Source organism: Numenius arquata, chromosome 1 (genome assembly GCF_964106895.1).
Source record: "Numenius arquata chromosome 1, bNumArq3.hap1.1, whole genome shotgun sequence".
In the NCBI taxonomy this organism is placed as follows: domain Eukaryota; kingdom Metazoa; phylum Chordata; class Aves; order Charadriiformes; family Scolopacidae; genus Numenius; species Numenius arquata.
Window position 1 is genome coordinate 82,752,057 of NC_133576.1, and position 19,815 is coordinate 82,771,871.

Genomic DNA, 19,815 nt, shown 5'->3' on the forward strand with positions numbered 1-19,815 from the left:
TTTGACAAGAGTTAAACTAGATTTCGAAAAAAAAAAAAGAGAAAAAAAAAAAAGAGGAAAGATGTTGCGTAATAACCTATATTGAACTGATTCTAGCCCATAAGAGAAGAACATGCACACAGACACCATCTGGTTACTAGCAGTTACTTGAGAAATATCACCACAGATTATTCTGTCCTCGCCCTGTATCCTTCCGTGCATGACGTGTTAACACATGCAATCAGCCGCATTCATTGGCAAAGACCTTTACCCAAGTCTAGTTCCTGGTGGTGAATTTTGTACTGTCGTAAAGCAAACCATGTTTATGAAATTCAGGTTATGGGAAGCCTTTTGAAACAACACAGCAAAGGCTGCAGAACTGATCTGGGATGCGGCTGCTGGAAATCTAGACAAGAACCATGTATTAAGGCAGTTAAATCCTTTTGAGACTCCTATTTTTTCACTAATTTCAATTGGGAATTATGTGCCAAATTAGGAGCTGAGTGTTCAGGTACCCTGAGTTTGCACTGTGCTTCTTGGGTCTTAATTTCAGTCCTTGAATGGTACGATGGGTATTTTTTGACTCACAGAAGGAGCATGTGTCATAATGATTTCCCCCCACCAGTACTATAGGAATTGCTCTACCAGCTGTCTGGCACTGCCCGGTATTCAGGTCTCTAACAAGGGCTATAGAGCGCTGTTTAGAAAGGGATTTTCTCAATAATCCCTTGAGTTCCTGAAATTTTATGCCCCGAAGTATGAGGAAGATTGTTGTAATTTTTTATCCTGTTCATCAATGTGATCTAACTGCAACCATGACTGTTCCCCTTAAGGGCTTAAGCCTTTTTAGGTTTTAAAATATTTTGGTCTCAGGTATGAAATAGTGAAGTTACCTTGATAAATAAATGAAAATCTTTCTATTTGTTTAAAATCTGGAGCTTTTAAGCTACTCCCTGTATTGAAAAGAGGTAGGTGGCAGAGCCCAGTTTCCGCGCCTTGCATGACCATGCTTCTCTCATGACTACTCCTTACGCTAATCCATCTGATGGAAAAATCTCAGCGCTGGTGTTGATCAAGCTCTGAGGAACATTTCTGTCAAAATAAAAAGAATCCTGAGCTGGTGAAAAGCTGTCCTCTAATACACAGGATTTTCAAATAGTGGAGAAAGCAGGACTGGGGCAAAGTGATGCTGGAGTTATAGTGTCCCTACCCCTTGGGACCTCACCTGTACTGAATAAGATCTGCGGGAGCCACCAGCTAAAATGATGTATAGGTTGTCCTATATTACACTGAGCATTGGGTTGTTACCCTTATCAGATGCTACAGAAACAGCTACAAGTTGCCTTTGTCCTGTCAGGCAGCTGCAGTGGTGACAGCTCTATGGCACTGGTGTGGTACCTGGTGAGGCTGGTGGGATCATGGGCATCCTCCCTGGGATGCTACTGGTGAGAAGGTGGCCTGAGGAAGGCCTCCAGTGGTCCTGTAGCTGAGCCATGCTTCAGCTGAGCATTCAACGTTTGGAGCACTTACCTGGGCTCAATCCCCTCTAGCAAAGCCTAGTCTACATGGCTGATTCCTACCTCTTGTATCAGGGTCAGAGCAAGCAGTGTCTGGCAGGAGATGGGTGAAAAGATCATGAAAGGAGGAGCTATCAGCTGGTGACTTGTGCTCGGAGGTGGCGGGCGAGTAACCTTGCTCCATTTTATGGCAGTGCTTCACCTGCAAGTGCCCGCTGTGAGTGAAATTGCCTGGGCTGGTGCTGTCCTTTATCAATTTCACTCTCAGCAGGCTCCCCAGGTGAAGCATTTCATTGCGGGAGTCGGACGCTGCTCTCTCCTTGACAGCCTGAAATGGAAAGTGGGGAAAGAAAAGAAGGTAATAAATGGTCAGAGAAAAGCAAAAGCAGAACAGAGAGCGGCGAGAAGCAGGACATGTGTTAAACAGTAACGGTAATTCAGTACACCCAGCCCTCTAATTCTGGGGGGATTTGACACTGAAAAGAGGTTTACTTAGCTCTTTTAAACTTTACACTTAAAAGAACTTTACAATTAGAAGTGAAAAATTATGGCAAATAATATTATGTTTAAAATACTATGTAAGATGGTGTGGGTAAAGCTAAAAGATAATTTTTGTGATCTTCAGCCTGACAGAGAATTATAGTGGCTTTTCTGGGAGAAATCCAGGCAAAAATTCTTTTTTCCTGTTTTTCTAAAGTCTGCATTCAGATTTATATGCCTTGGTTTTTGTGGGGTTTGTTTTGGGTTTTTTTTCGGTCCTTTCTTAAGACAACCTGCATGTGACTTTAAGTGTTGCTGAGTGCCTGATGCCACTTCCCTTGACTTCAGAGAGAAATTCAGCATCCAAGATGAGAACCGTGCAAAATCAGGAACCGCACTGGAACGTCTGACTGCCTGTTACTGGGGAAAGAAGCCCGTTGATTCAGAGACAGGGATGTCAGTGCAGCTTTAAAGTTCACAGACCCATCTCTTTCCAGCCAGGTACATCCTAGGGCTTACGGGGAGTGGGGGTCAGCACAGAGCTGAAACGTTTAAGCTGGTTCCCTGCTCCTAGGGGGATTGCTTGCATGGAGACTAGGAGGCCGACTGCAGAGCCGCAAGCATCCTGCTTCAGCCATGGCGAGCTGATACCTTGAACCAGGTCCCTCTGTGCAGCAGGGGACACAGGAAAGAGATACCTGTATGTCCTGTAGGATACATCCCACAGCAGCAGAAACTCTGTCCTAGATATACGTTCAGGACATGACTGCACTGTGTAGTCCATCCCTGAAGTTTTGAGGATAAAGAGTGGCTTTTTGTTTCAGTGAGGTGAGGCGTATGGAGCTGTACCTGGTGGCTTGCGGTTTGCTGCTGGCTAATGTGGGAAAACTGGTTGGGAGGCTGCTGCTGGAGGAAGGTGATCTGGGTGGAAAAGATCACAAATCAGCAGAGCTCTCAAGTTTCAGGAGAGGAGGGAGTGAAAGCAATGGACTAATGAACTTAAACCAGAAGACTTCAACCCGCTTAAAAAATTGGTAAATGCAGTCTTGTGGAAAGGAATTTTAATGGGAAAGGGAGCCCGGGAGAACTGTCGGCTCCTAAAAGAGGAGCCGAAGATGTGATGAAAAACCAGCCTGATGCAGGAGGCTCACAGCAAGAATGGGGAGAGGCAGGTGTGGCCACCTAGGAAAATGACCTGACAGTCAAAAAGGTGGCTTGCAGGCAGGCAGTACGAGGAAACCTTCTAGCGCTGTCTCATATGATGCTCTCATGGGCAAACTAGGGACATGTGGTCTTCATTAAACTACTGAAAAGTGGGGAAAAAGGAGGCAAGGGATCAGGCAAGCGTGTGGAAGACAGAAGAGGAAGAAAGAGGTGCGGAGAGGGAAGAAGGTACAAAATGGGGTAATTTTTCCCCTCTGAGAATAACAAAAAAAGGTCCAAAATAAAAACCCAACACAATATTACATGTCTAGTGTTGTAGTTTCATGCAAATGCCTTGATCTTCATAGAAATGGTTTGTTACTGTAAATAGAACCTGATTTGCCAGATCAGTAAATACAAACCTGCCCTATACTGAAAAAAAAATTAAGATCCTTTGCATGAAGCTTTTTGTTTTCTCAGATGGGGGAGAAAAGCGAGCAAACCCACTGCAACTCCTCCCATAATGAAGTTCTCTTTTATATTCTAGAGGGTAGAGTCTCAAAGCACCCAAATTTGAATGATTAAAAAAATCAAGGGGCGCATTTTTCTATGGGTAGACTGCAAGAGGTAGTTTTGCCAGCTCCCACCCAGAACTGGTTTAATAATGTTATTTGCCCTCATTTGCAATTAAATGTCTTTCTTAGGTGTCCCTGTTGCCCTTTGCAAATTGATTTGTTAGGAGAGCTTAGAAAAATTAGGAAAAAGAGTGCACCAGGGGGTCTTCCTATTGATTTTTGTATAAGTTCTCCATTGAGATCTTTTTTAAAGCATCACTTCACATGTGTTAAAAATTTTTGTCAATATGTCCCAATCAGTAGCAGGATGGAATTTAGTCTAAACCTTAATTAAATAAACAATCAATAGGATTACGATGTCAAAAGTGGATGTAAAACATCAGCTAGGAGAATTATTATCTCTGTTATTCTGTGTTATAAATTCACTGTAAACTAGAGGAATGCTGGAAATTTTGAATTACATTCTGATTTATGTCTTCTATATCTCACTAAACATAATAAGATTATGTAGATTACAGATAAACACAAAATTGCCACTTTAATTTACTCTTGGTGGGAGGAAAGTTGATCAGATGTGAAAAAATCCATGCATGTTATTTACATAGAAAAGAGACAGAAATGCTTGGGAAGTTCTGGTGAAAAGATGATGGCTCTCTGGGTGACCTTTTCTCTCTGGAAATTACAGTACATTCCCTGGGAGGATCACTTGCCATGCTGTACATGATCACTGCACGGACAGGCAGGAGCAGAAAATAGAGGCTGTAGTGAAAAGAATCTCACCTGACGTGTGAGTTTGCTAACCAGGCAAATCTCAGGATCCTTATAATGAAAATCATCCATAAACACTCCTGTGTGGCGGGTAGGTCTGCAAAGGTTGCTTTGCACTGCTCAAAAGGTGTTTGTTTGCCTTGCTCAGATTTGGATGGCAGGAATACAGGGCAGTACAGCCGAGAAAATGGAAAGGTAACACAGCCCAAAATCTGCCAGGGCCAAGATTTTTGCAAATCACCTTTTTTTTTTTTCTTTTTCAGATTAGGTGGTCTCCTAAACAGTATGATTTTGTAATCCGCAGAACACTTGATGTCCCAAATTAAAATAATAGAAATTTTAAGCGTGGAAAGGTCGATTGCTATTCTGACATTACATGGTGCTGCAGCTGTATTTGCAAATATGCAAACTGGGTGCACTGGCCAGTACATTGTATGTGGATGTTTCCCAATGCTGTTTCAGCATGGATCTATACTGTTCCTCCTTCACATAGAGGAGCAAGTACAGAGTGGTAGTCCGGTGGGCTGGCAGCACATATGACAGCACAGTCTATGGATTTATATAGACTGTAGAGCCTCTTAGTGCTGTATTTGTGTTTGGAGCACGTTGTGTGCTCCAGGAGTTTTGCAAGCCAAAAAGAAAAAAAAAAAAAGAGTAATCTGTGGGGGCTTGGCCTGCCAAGAATGGTGAATCTGGAAGCAATTACAAACAACCAACAGTTGAGTCTGCTAATGCTTTGGCACCTTTGGTGCTGTGGGAAAGGCTTCATAAAGGACATAATTATATTTGTGTGATCTGTGTGAATGGAAAATGCATGCAGCTGAATATGCAACCCATGCATCCAGTGCTCTGAGTTGGGTGACACGTTTGGATTACAGAAAGTTATGTGTCTCCCCCTGTGTGTAGCGTTGCATTGTTTGTAACTTCTCTGAAGTTTCATGTGTGCTAGTGAAGTAGGCCAGTACCTACATTGACAAATTTTAGGTAAAGAAATGAGACCATAGAATCACAGAAATGTTGGTTGGGTGGGACCCTGGAGATCACCCAACTCAAAGCAGGACTACCACCAATGTTACACCGTTAGGTCAGCTGTGCCTTTATCCAGCCAAGTCATGAAAAGCCTCCAAAGAGGAGCCACCTCTCTGGAGCACCTGGTGGAGAAAATTTTCCTAATGGCCAGCCTGAACCTCCCCATCTGCCATGTGTGGCCATTGCCCCTTGTTACATCCTCTGGCACCACCAAGAAGAGTTTGGCTCTGTCATCTTTGTACCTGCTCTACAGGCAGAAGCAGGCTGTTGTTCCATCACATTTTGGGCTCATCTTCACCGAGCGATACAAGCCCAGCTCCCTTCACCTCTCTCACACTGCATCTGCACACCAGACCCTGGATCATGGTGGCAGCCCTTATCTGGACCTGTCCAGTTTTTCTACATCCCCCTTGAAGCAGGGGTCCCAAAAGAGGTTGCTGTACTCCACCTGCCATACCAGTGCCATGCAGGTGTCCAGCTCAACCTGCTACCCACTCTCCACCCAACACTGCTGAACATGCAAATTGCAGTAATTTGCAATGAGATCATACTGTAGTCTCATATTCCTCTTGTCACCCACCATAGCTCCCAGGACCTTTTCAGCAGAGCTCTTCCTTCCCAGTTTAGGATTATTCTTCCCAGCAGCATAACTTTTCATGTCTCCTTGTTGAACTTCATGGGATTTCTGATGGCACAATCCTTAGCTTTTCAAGGTCTATTTATTGACGCTCTACCATTCCACTTGTCAGCTACTTCCTTAGTTTAGCAGGATCCACAGATTTGTCTGAGGATGATGCATTTACAGATTTGCATTTTCTCTCTTCATTCAGGTCTTTGATGAGAATAAGGAATGATACTGGCACCAGCATCAACCCCTGGGGCACTCTGCTTGTTACTAGCTACCAAATGGGCATGAAGATGTTGACCACTGCCCTTTGAGCCCCGTGGTCCAACCAGTTTTCAGATCATCTGAACAGTGAAACAAGCATCAGACCATCCAACAGGTGCTTCGGCCCGGACTTCCTCAGCTCCCACATGCAGGTGTCATGCAACAAGCTGCCAGTCGCTCAAGGCTCCTTATCATTTCAGCTTGCCTCTGGGACAAGATGCAGAAAGAAACTGATGTTGCTGCTGTGGTAAAGCTACAGGGTTCTTGGGGCTCTTCTTGCAGTTTTTCACATTTTTAACAGTGTACTGGTGACACGGTAACATAGCTCCAGGAACTACCAGCTCTTTCAGTTGCTCACAGCCCCCATTAGTCTCTCAGCCTCTACCTCTGTGACACAATGTGCCTTGATCTCGCAGGGACACTGAAAATGTCTCTTCTTCTTGACTTCCTTGATTTTCCACACCTGCCTTTGTTTTTCTTAAGCCTCACATATCCGTCTTCATTCATTTATTTTCTGTCCAGATGTTTTTTTCCTGAATGGTGCCCACCTCTGCTGGCAAGCCATCCCTGGCCCTCTCTCTGTCACCAGCACGGAGCATTAGTGCTGCAGGTCCCAGGCAAGAGCAGCTCCTGTGGGTGGGGAAGCGCCTGCAGGAGGGCATGGCCAAGGCCCGCTGCCCTCTCTCCTGCTCTTTGCTCCCTCACCAAGTCAAATAACAAAGCATTTGTTCCTGACAAGCAGATGGGGATGAATTGGCAAGGAGCCCGGATTCCTTATAACTTAATCTCTGTCTATTCAGCTGTAAGGAAAGAGAGTTTTGTCTCAAAAGAACATGATTTCTTCGGCTTTGCCACTAAATATTTGCTCACTGATATCTTTTTTTTCTCATGCTGTTATGCCAAGAGAAGAAATGGAGTTAGATTTCCATCTACTGAGAAAAATTATCCGTGGGCAAGGGAGGATGGATGAGAGGCCATTCACTAAAAGGCAGATTACTTCTGATGAGGATATCACGCCACTTACAAACTTTTGTCTCTCTATAAAATGCTGCCTCAAGTATTGTAATAGAAGGAATCCAAGGTGTAGGGAAGCGTGGTCTTCCATTTACTCCAAGGAAATTGCGCTGAGACAGATGAGCTAAGGAATTCCTGTAGAGAGATTACAAAGTCTCGTGGTAGGCTGCTCCTCCAAGGAGCTTTGGAGACTATCTAGAATTTTTACTGCATTGAAAAGCCTATTTTGTTGAGAATGGACAAAAAATGAGATCAATAATAAGCTGACAAGTGACATCATATTTCAACATGCACGTTGTTGAAATCAGTGGTTGTGGTATGGATCACAGCCATATTCCTTTACCTAGAATATGGCAACAAACCTTTAAACATCCATAACCTTTTTCTTCAGACAAAGTGCAAATCTGCATTTAACTTTTATCCCTTGACCGTCTTTTTGAATTCTTAGGGAACTGGGAAAAGGGATGGACACACGTAACTCCTGCAGAAGCTATGGCTGAGATGTAGCCTGAAATCCACAGGGACACGAGGTGCCTTCCCTTCTCTCCACTTGCCCACTATTTTGAATAAATTGCTGAGTGAAGAGGTAAACATGGGCTGGCAGTGAGCGGTTGGCAGGTGTGGAGATACTACCACCTGGCATCATGCCAAGGCCGAAGTCAAGGACACATACTATGAGCATATGAGATATCCCTGATATGTCCTGAAAGTTTCCCAGTCCCTCAGCAAAGGCAATACTTTCCATTTTAACCTCCTGGTAAGACTAAATACTCCACTGCTGGAACTTGGGAGCTCCCGGTGGACCCATCCTGGGTAATGTGTGGGAACAACTTCTGCAAAAGGGGCCAGGTTTTGAACTCCTGAACTTTTCCCATGTGGGCTGCACCAAGAGCCTGTTTTATCCAAACATCCAGACAGGATCGATATCATCTGGTCTGGAGTCAGCGCAGGAATGGAGGGTAGGACTGCACAGGGCACTGCGGGCTGGCAGGAGCGTGAGAGGAGCTGGCTCCATTCCTGGGGCTGTGTGCTTTTCCTGGTCGCATGATAGCAACCTCTAATGTAAATTATTCGTCCGCCCCAGGGCTGAGAACAGAGGGCACCTGACGTGGCACTGGCAAAGTGAAGGATTTGGTGCAGAAAACCAGTGCTGCAGGTGGGCAGTCAGTGAAGACCCGACCACAGAGGGCACCCCCCCATCTCTCACTAGTGCTAAGTTGGGGCTATATTTAGACTATTCGGTTAATGAGTAAAAGATATATGAGAAAATAGCTGCTACTTCTGTGTGCATAGTGACAGCACGTGGTGGCACTTCAGAAGCCAAGAAGCAGTGCCTAAGGCGACCCCCAAAACGCTCGTTTCCTGCCAGTGTTCCTGCTCCCACACTGCTCTCTGTGGCCTTGGTAGCCCCAGCAGAAAGCAGCGAGCCGTCCCTCAGCTTCAACCGTGCTGGTGCCTGCTCCGAGCAGAGCAGCCGTGTGCGTCCGTCCCCCGCCACCGAACAAAAGGCTGCCAACCCACTCCGGACCTCGGGCTGGGCCCCCCAGGACCGCCGCTGAACTCTCCCTCACTGCCTGTTGATAAGCTTTGGTGCTTCGCAATTCCCCTTTCCAATTACTGGCCCCGCTCCTGGTGCTGGCTGGGCCTCGTGTGTGGGGCTGTGGGGCTCGGGGAGGGAGGAGGCAAGAGAAGTGGTGGAGCAGAGCAGGGACATCAGTTGGAGGGCATCATCCCGCAGCCACCTTTTGCCGAAGTCCTTGGAGGTGCCTGCATGGCTGAGGATGGAGTTGTCTGGATGAGCAACACAGGAGTGGCCCTTATGCGAATTACGCGTAGAAAAAATCTTTTTAAGTATTAGGACAGGGACTCAGCGAGTACTCAGGCGAGGGATGTTGTGGCATGTCCATCACTGGAGGCCAGGTGTGAGAAATATCTTTCTGGAATGGATTTGGTATAATTGACTGCTTTGGGGGCATGGGAGCGGGGAGGCTGAGCCCTGCTACCCATTTTTCTTCAGCTGCATTGCTGCATCACTAAAAGAAGCCTGGGGGGATTCTCCATATAAATCTAACGATACAGCGGTTGAATACCAACACCACTATTCTAGGACTTGTGGGCTTGAGGCTTTCCCCTATCGTAGGCACATTCCCATTTCTGTAACACCCCCCTAAAATTATTTGAAGCTCCAGAACTGACCTCCTGTGAGTGAGTCAACAAGCAGCGATCCTGCAGTCATCGGCCAGCTGCTGGCTCGCTTTGCAGTCACACAGGCACCAGGCAGGGTGCCCAGTGGGTTGTCTGGTGGAAATCCTGGCTGACATAAAGCTGGTGTCCTCCTCTTGCCTCCTCCTGATGCAGGCAGGGCATCGCCGAGTGCCAGGCATCCCTGTGGTACGTTTTGTACCCGCGACTGCTTTGCAAGTAGGACAAATTATGGAGGAGCTTGTGCAGCCAGAGTTGCTCACGGGGGACACTTGAGGAAGCCGAGGACTGCAGAGGGCAAAAGTGGGGAGCTAGTATCTTCATTTCCCCCCTTCCGTAAATTCCCCCTTCCTGGCAGCTGGGCTCCTAACCCAGGCTGGCACTGAGGTTTTATTAGTGCGAGACTAGAATTGGGCTCAGACTGTCACTGTGGGGACTGAGCTCCGCAATTAGTTCAGAAAAGAGGTCTCCAGAGGGACAAAGGGTTTCTCACCACAAGAAAGAGCTCTCTATTAAAGTGTCAGCTTGAAAGCAAATCTTATCTGAGTTGAGAACAAAGAGGTTGCTGGCTGGGTTATGATTTTTAATATTTTAAAGAGCTGCCTTTCTGAAAATAATTTTTTTTAAAAAAATAAAAACATCAGACTGAATGTGAGCAAATCATGAAGATCCAGTCTCGGCCTTGAAAGGAAAGAGGTAACAAGCATGGCCCGGCAACTATCCTAAAACCCCTGTGGCAAGCAATAATCTTGAAAAAGCCAGTGCAAGCTATGTTTTCAATTTATAAATTAAATGTATTTAAAATTTATGAACTTTGACTGCATGAGTAACTACTTCATTAGACTTTAAGGCTGCATGTTTCCTTGGCTTTTTTCACGGTAAAGTAAAACACATTTCTAATAAACATGGAAAGAGATTCCAAGGTAGAGTCACTACTTTTATGTAAAAGACCCTCCAGACTCATTAAAAAACTTTACCACCTAAATAAAGCAAGCACATTGTAATTCTTGAACTCATAAAGTTGGTAATATATACAGAATATTAGCCTACATGTACACTGGTTGATATAGATGAACAGCATACAGTAAGGGGGTTACTATAAGGAAATTAGCATATAAAACTGTGTTTTGGTAAGTCTTAGACTGAAACATGAACTCAAGGAACAAGAGGACGTAAGTCAGGCGCTGCTCTGATTTACTGAATGAACATGGCTAATTATATGCAGATCCTGAGGAGAGAGCTCTCTGGTGCTTTGACACCAAAGCTTTAGGTGTAACCAAAACTGCCGCGTTTCTCCTAGTTTACAGCTACCAGTTAGACCCCTTTGACAGCCAGTGGTGGGGACGTGGGTAGGGGCATGGTGGTGCCCGCACCATGCATTGGCCCACAAAATGAGGCTGTGGCTGAAAGAGCTGGCACCGTGCACTTCCCCTGCCCAGCACTGGTGGAGTACAGCATCCTCTTTTGGGACCCCTGCTTCAAGGGGGATGTTGCCACCATGGTCCAGGGCCTAGTTTGCAGGTACGGTGTGAGAGATGTGGAGGGAGCTGGGCTTGTATCACCCAGTGAAGAGGAGTCCAAAGGATGATCAAACAGCAGCCTGTGGCTGTCTGAGGAGCGGGTTACAAAGACGATAGAGCCAAGCTGTTCTTGGTGGTGTTAGTGGATGTAACAAGGCGCAATGGCCACACATGGCAGATGGGGAATTTCAGGCTGGCCTTTAGGAAAACCTTCTCCACCAGGTGCTCCAGAGAGATGATGGTGGCTGCTATTTGGAGGCTTTTTACGACTTGGCTAGATAAAAGCTGACTTTATGGTATAATGTTGGTGGTAGTTCTACTTCGATGGGAGATTGGACTAGGTGGCCTCCAGCAATCCCATGCAACCGACATTTCTGTGATTCTGTGTTCCTTTTCCCCAGAGCAAGGGAGAAGCATGTCCCAAACCATCAGTCAGTTCACCCGGTTGGAGAAGGAGGGCAGTTCTGCTGGCTCCTGGCTCCTGAGGACTGGACCCAGCACACTCGTGAGTGCGCAGTAGGCTATGCAGGAGTTCAGCAACAAGTTTGCAACAAAACCTGGCAGCCTTAGCTAGCCAGAGTCTTAAAGCCACCAATTTCTGATTTCCACATGGTTGTGCCTTGTAGTGGTCATGGCTCAATGTACTTGTGCATAGCAAGGGCGTGTACTGGCAGTAACCCCCCCAATCTCATTGTGGACCAAGCTGTAGGAGGCTCCAAATGAGGCTCCAAATGAGGCTGAAAGCTGCACCTTCAATTTCAAACCTTTAACCTTTCCTCACAAATCCTTTGACTTTTCACTCTGACTCAAGGAGCAGCCAAAAGTTGTCTTCTGAAGACAAAAGCCTTGTTTTACAACAGGTTGGAGCCCAATGACAGATCTCTTTGATACAGTAAAGCTTTTTAGTGTGCAGAAGTTATCCATACACTGTACTCAATCACGAAACCCCTCTCTGAGAAACAACTTGAAACTTCCTTGAGATTACCACCTTTGCCTTCCTTTTCCATCCCTTTCTTCCCTTTTCTGCTCCCTACCTCCCTGCTCCATCTAAAACTGCTTCGTCTTGACACCCCCTCATTGCTTACCTCACAGATGACATCCTTAGGGCTAAAAAAACTCACAGGTTGCCCTTTGCACAGCTTACACCACTTAGCCCTCAAGTGAGGCATGTCAGGTTCTTGTCCATTTCCCATGCAGGGGGGGACCCAGCTCAAACAGAAGGTCTACCAGGCCGCTCTAATGCAGTGAAGTACAGCAGTCTCAAAGGACGTTGACAGAGCCAAATGCCTTGTTGGCTTGACTGCGGGGCATTTTTCACTAGGATGAAGCAAAAATAGGACTGTCATGGGTGTCACCACTTACACACTGCTGCATGGCATGGTGCAGGTGAGGTTGAGGTCCATCTTGCCAGCCCAATGCAGCAGAAGGTCCCTCCTGGGCAAGCCTGGGGGAGCTGCAAGAGTCTTTGGTCTTCAAAACTCATCCTCCAGCAAGATGTCACCTTATTTTCAAGTCCAGTAGTACCATACTCTGCCTTAGCAAAGCTGTCTGTTGGAGAACAATCTCCGCTTTGTTCTTTATGTGAAGCCTTGTATGTATAATTTGCATTCAGTTCTTCTCCTGCATTGGAATTAGTCACATAAAAATCACAGGATTAGCTTTTTCTGGTGAAAACTCTCCCCTGCAGAAACCCTTTCCTGGCTGTTCTCAGAAAACCATCCCCAACCTTTCCACAGTCTCAAAGCTGACACAGCCAGTCCTCTCCCTTACCTTGCAGCTCCTTTCTTGTTTGGCCACAGGAGTGCTTAAGGTGACAACGGAAATCTCACTTCACAGTTTCTTGCATGACAGCAAGCAACAGAAACCACCCCAAAGAGCGTTTTTTCCTGAGCCGACTTTTGCACGTTTGCAAAAAGGATGGGGTTGCTGAGCAAACAGACCTGCTCCATCTCTGATTTCTTTGATACTAAGACCATATGGGCCACCAAGCTGGTCCCCACTCCCTGGAGCTTTTGTTTGTGGATACTGCATGTTCCCTTTTTGAAAAAAAAACAACCAAACCAAACCCCCATGAGTTCACTAAGTGAAACAAGCAGGTAAGGGAGTGCTGCATATGGTGCTAGTAAAATTGTAATAGTGAAAGTTGGCAAGAGCCAAGCAGCCTTTGTATTAATTCTCTGGAGCTTCAGGTAGAGCCTAATGTAATTACTTGCTCTACTTTGTAGCATTTTAAGAGAAAAGTGTGTGTTTTAAAAAGTTATATTTCCAAATAAAACAGTCAGGTCTGGAGCAGACAAAGTGCCTGATTCTGGTCCCTCTGAAGTCAATAGCAAAACTCCTGTTGACTTAAATCGGGGCAGGATTATGTCCCAAATCGAAGAAATAGCAGCAAATGGAGCTGTGCTCTTTTGAAATTCACGGTCCAGGCTACCAGGTTGTAACTAATATTGCTCTCTGATTCAGGTTTCCCTACTTTTTTCTCCACCTGAAACTGCAGGCAGTTTGTCTTTCCTCAGCTCCACTGTCTGGCTCTCAATATTAGAGTTGATTTTTTTTTTCTTATGTGAATACACCTGCTTTGCAGACATCTAAATGTAGGTGGGAGAATCCAGAGACCTTGAATCTCACCCACACAAACACAATTGTTTCATTCAAAAAACATTTGTGTCGTACTTTTATATTTCAAAATATCCACAGTCTATCAAAACATCATAAATTTTATTTTCCTGTGTAGACTCAAAAGCCCTAAATGCCGAGGCCATTTAGATCTCTGCAAGTAGAAGAATTTAAAGTGTTTGGGAGGAGCTTTTGTTTCTTTCTGAGGGTTCATTTTTGCGATCGATTAGGGCATTAGCTAAGATTAACTTCCTTGTTAAAGGCAAGTCTGTGATCCTTAAAACCTGCCTTTAATTAATTCAATTCTATCAATCACTGTTGTTTGCTAACTCTTGTCAAAGGTCAGGCAAGGCTGGAATAGACCTTACCAGCAGCCCTTTCCCAACATGCCGTTGATAATATTAGTAAAGCCTGACCACTTGATCACCGAATTAAAAAAGAATACGGATCTGACTGACTGCTTTTGTTTCTTGAATTCGTTATGTAATCTATAAAGACAGCACTTGAAGGAACTGTTTTTTAATTTGGATGTCCAAAATCATCTCGCTATACATATTTTCTCTAATCAGCTTGTCATTTCAAAGTTTCTTGAGAGTACCTGATTCCTGGCTTAAATGAGTCTTCCCGATTTCCGTTTAATGCCTGAATAACAAAAACGAGGATCTGGGCTGTTTTCTTGTCTCTGCCTTGCTTTGAGCTCACCACAGCGTTTGTCAACAGGGCAGTCAGAAGTGATACAAAGCTGAAACGAGTCGAGATCCTTCCTTGTTCCTTGAGAACCGGTCTCCAGACCTCCCTCCCTATCAAACGGTACAGGAAGGAGCCTGTGATGGCCATCTGGTGCTGGACGGAGCCTTGTATCAGTTTGCAGTTCACCTTCTCCTATTGCTCCTATGAACATAGAAGCCTTTTCCAGCACTTTGGCTCGCCCTGTGTTTCTCTTCAAGTGTTTATGATCTCTAATCAGCGCCTAACTTGCCTGTACTGGACTTTGTCCCATGCCTACAGTGGGTTTTTCATTCAGGCTTCTCCTGGCCTGCTTTCAATCACCAGAGTCACATGCCTTCAGAGGGAGAAGAAAAGAAGGTTTATTAAATGGACGCAAACCGCAGTAAAGTTGCGCTGGCTTTTGATAATTTCAGTCCGATGAACCGCAGTGTTTATTATCGAGGTTTTCTTATTGATACTCTGCAGCCTCTGTAGGAGATTTCCTTACAAGAGGAGCAAAGCACGGTCCCATGCTTGAGGTGGCACCCACTCCAGCTGAGACTAATGGGATCTCCACCTCCCTTGGCTTTATGTTCCCCACCTGCTGAGAAGATGTCCTCTGTACCTTGGGAAAGGTGTCAGCATTGACTCAGGTTGTGAGGTCCAGGGCTCTCCCACACTATGCGGGCCCTAATGCCAGATGACACCTTTAAATGCTGTAACACCCATGGGTGTCCTCCAGAAATCAGAGTCCCGCTGTCCTCAGGGGGTTGTGCTTCCTCCTGTTGGCATCTTTCCTTCCTTCTCCTCCCAGCCCCTACACCTGGCCTTCTATGATGAGGGCTATCTCTGACAAAGAAATTGAACCAGAGCACCATACCCCAGCGCCTTTTTTGTTTACGAGGAAGCAATATTCACCTCCTCATCTGCCACCATGACCCAAGGAGGTGCCGGGCAGCTGGATGGCTGCAGAAGTGCCTGGGACCACCTGTACGAACACAGGTTGTGCCTGCAAAGCTCGTGAACAGGCAGGTAACGCCTTGGGGACACGGAAATGCCTTCTGGCCCCCAGGGTTGAGACTGGGAGAACAGAGGGACATAAAGGTCCAGAAATACTCCCTACAGCACCATCCTCCTGCACTGCAGGGCCCTGCACCTTCTCCTCCATCTCCTCCTGCAAGCCCCGGCAGCTGAGAGAGTGGCTGGAAAGCAGGAGCTCGGTGACTACCTGGTCCTGCAGGTGCATTAAACTTTCCCTTGTGAAAGTGAGACTCATTTGTAAAATAAAACGGTGGGGGGCCTTTGATAAAAGAAGCAGGGCTGCTTTATGAGCTGCAAAGGGGAAGGATTTGTCTGTCCCAAACCTGCTCACCAGCGTTACGGTATCTGCATGCTGTGACAGCACCCAGGCAAAACAGTGCTGCCAAGCATTTCCAACACGAGAAAAACACATTTTTCTATTTTTCTATAGGAAATTTCACAGGAAGAGCTCCTGAGGGTGACGCCCTCACAGCCCTGCAGCAGCTCAGCTTTCATGGGGAAAGACATTTTGGGTGCCAGCCTTGGCTTTTGCTCCCTGGTGCTGTACACCCATCGCTCTCCACCAGCCAAAAATCCCACACACACCCCCTGCATCCTCCTCACCACGTGGCATTTCCCAGTCTGACGCAGGGCTTTAGGTTCAGGTCCTCCCCAAAAAGCAGCGTGGCGAGAGCGGCGGCTCGGCAGAGGGTGCCGGCGTGGAAAGCGAGAGTGGGTTTGCTCGATGCCGGCGGTGATTGCTACCGGCATTTCCGCCAGCTAAATATGGGGGTAGCCACTAAAAACAAATCCTGCTCTCAGTTTCACCACTGAAATCGAGGGTGTTTTGTCTGGGAGCGGTAGCTGCCGGCATCGGCTCTGAATAATTTCACTCTAAACAATAAGTGAAGATGCGCGATAGTCCGAGGTTTGAGATCAGGAGAGTTAGCCCAAGGTTTTTTCTCAGTTTTGCTTTGAGGTAAGCCAGCGATTCAAAGCGAAACCTGGCTAAAACCATGATGGTTACTTACTTTTAAATTTTACTGTACCCAGAACCGTTTGAGGCATGTAAATGAGAGCCTTCCATCCCCAAAGAGGCCTGAACTTCAGGTACAAGTCAAAGCATCCAACGATGGAGCTGGGGGAAGCTCTAGGAGAAAGATAAGCAACAGCCTGATTGTAGGTATTTCCCTTGGGCAAGTTTAAGAGCTCTCTTACTTATACACCTGTTGTGGTTTAACCCCAGTTGGCAGCTGGTCTGGCTGGGCTTGAACCATGACAACGTCTTTAATTTGTACTTAGTACGGAGCAAAGATTTAAAAGCAAAAATTTCCATGTAGCAGCTCCTGTAATGCCCTACTGTGGCCGAGACCTCATCTCTACCTCTCCCTTGCTGTCGGGTGGAGGTAAGGAAAAGGAAACATGAAGATGTGTTTGATAGAGGTGTCGGTGTGGGAGATGGTCAGCACTGAAGCTTTTGGAAAAATACCAGCTTCCAAGAGCTGTGGCAGGGAAGGTTTTGCATAGGATGCTGTGGAAGGTGTCCTTCAAAAGCTGCCTTGAGTTTCAGAAGCTCTAAAGAAAAGCATTTTCCATCGGAACCGTTTTAAATTCTCTAACCAAGTAAGTAGAATTAGATTTTATTAAAGTATTTAATTATTATACTAATGAGTAGTAATAGTATATCAAGTATAGCAAAGTGACTCAAGAGCTCCTCTCTCTCAAAGGACAAACCTTTGATCTTTTTTTCCTCCCTCCTTCATATTTTGAAGTTATTTTAACTCTGTCCCCTTTGTCAAACCTTTCTCGGAGCGTTTCCAAAGGCTGGACATAGGTGCTTGCTCCTTAAAAACGCCTGCCTGTAAACACCAGTGAAAACCCCTGTTCCTAAGGGATCGCCTGTACTCCCGGCCCCGGCGGGGTCCCCGCTGCCGATGCCGGTGTCGCTGCCGGTGGCCCCGCTGCCGGTACTTCGTTGAGACGGTGACCTCTAGTGGCACCGGGGAGCCCGGCTCTCCCCGCCGGTCCGCTCCATTTCCAGGAATGAACCCCAAAAGCTGCCAAAAGCAGCTGCCATTCACCTCTGAGGGTTCAGAAAACGAGTGTTTAAGGACACTGGGCTCTCGACTTTTCCCATTCAGATGCGCAGACCCAAGTTACCTGTAATTTGTGATAGGTGTTTTGTGCATATATTTTCCCCTAAATTTCCTATTAAAAAAAATAGAATTCTTTTAGTAAGTGGCAATTAATGCAGCACTTAATCACTGCTAGTGTGTAATCCCAAGCTGACATCTCTCGTGTGTAAGGTAGGCCTGGGAATGGTGTGGAGAGGCACATTTCACCTCTAAGTATCCTAAAAACAGTATCTGAGAATTAAAATCTAGATTTGCTGTCTCTCCCTTTTCCTAATTCCTGACTGCAAATCAACATTTCTTTGGCATCCCTGACTATAGAGAGGATGTGGGTTGGGGCCCAGCATCCTTGCTCCCCTCTGTGCCACCTCCCTGCTCCCGATGGGCTCAGAAAGAGAAGGAAATCATCTCCTTCTCCTGCACTTCTACCCGCTTCCTTGCAGCACCCCACTAGCTCCCTCACACAAGACCAGATCCCTGGGCAAAGCCAAGTCCCTTGGCCAGCACGGGCCGATGTACTCGGCCTCATCGGCCCACCTCCTACCTGGGGTGCGGAGCCAGCCCCGGTGTGTACCAGCTGCATGTGCTTCTGTCCCATCAAAATCTTCCCTGCAGGGCAAGGAGGCCTCCCACCACCCAGGCAAGCTCCCCATCAGCTTGGCAGCCTCGGTGGTCCCAGGGCCAATGGCTGCTGTGTGGAGAAGTGCCCAAGCTGGCCTTCACCACGCTCGATCTGCACCAAGCAGGGCCGCGTCAACTTGTCTCAAACCCACAGGTGATGTGGGATGACTTTTTTCCCCCTTTACAAAAATTGTTTTTCTTCCCTTAAATGTTTTTTGGGTTTTTTTTTCCACTAGCTCCCCATCCCTCCTTGCCTACGCAGGGCAAGCTCTGTTGCGGGCCTTGTACAAAGCTTTGCAGTTGGTGTGCAGCAGATCATCCGGAGATGAGAGTAACCACTTCCTCCCTCCACCACCTCTGCGAATCTGCACCGGGACCTGTTGACAGCTCTACGCCACCCTCCTTGGCTCAAGCCTAGAGAAATGCCCACCATCAGAAACACAAAAAAGTCGCTCAAATGCTTCTTCCCTGCTGCACGTTGTCACACACTAGTGTGACCCCAAAGTGACTTTCCCCTCCATGGACACTGGAACGTCTTATAATGGGACTGGCATCACTGTGGCTTTGGTGGGTCCATGGTCCCTTCCTGCTCCCCCTGAAAGCCCTGGAGGTGTTAACACCCCACCCCTGCTGTGCCAGGGCTTGTTCCTGGCATTCTCCCTGCTCAGGGCCAAGCGCCGAGGCCCCGCAGGCACCCTGCACCCTTAGGAGGTCAGAGAAAGTTCAACGTCACCTGTGAAGGGGGTTTTTACACCTTGGAATGCTCCCTTCCTCCGGCAGAGCTGTGCCACCCCACTGCGGCATTGCCCCACGCCACCAGCTCCACAAACATTTCCTTGGAGGAAACAATCTTTAAGCAAACTTTTAAATTGGTCTGAGGATGTGGTTTGCCGCCTCTTGAGCTGGGTGGCTTGGGGGATGCCCATGTAACTCCCCCTGCGGACCCAGTCTCTGCTTTCCCTGCGGAAAGCGCAATCTGTCTGCTCAGGGATATTTCTTTCCATGAAAGCCCACACCCTGTGCCTTAATTTGAATCTAATTAGCATTTGCTCAGTGGACTTTACTCAAGGGCCCCAGTGCAGTACCTTTCTTTTACCTCAGACTGGTTTCTGATGAAAAACTGGGTCATTCAAGTGGGAAGTACCTTTTCCCTGTTGAGCTCAGTACGTTTTACAAGACCTTCTGCACAGAATCACAGAATGATATGGGGCTGGAAGGGAAATTTGGAGATCATCTAGTCCAACCCCCCTGCCAGAGCAGGTTCCCCTAGAGCAGGTTGCACAGGATCACGTCCAGGCGGGTTTTGAATGTCTCTGGAGACGGAGACTCCACCACCTCCCTGGGCAGCCTGTTCCAGTGCTCTGCCACCCTCAAAGTAAAGAAGTTTTTCCTTATGTTCAGATGGAATTTCCAGTGTTCCGGTTTGTGCCCATTGCCCCTTGTCCTGTCGCTGGTCACCACTGAAAAGAGACTGGCCCCATCCTCTTGACACCCGCCCTTCAGTTATTTGTCAGCATTGATAAGATCCCCTCTCAGTCTTCTCTTCTCCAAGCCAAACAGACCCAGGTCTCTCAGCCTCTTTCACAAGAGCCCCGTGTGACG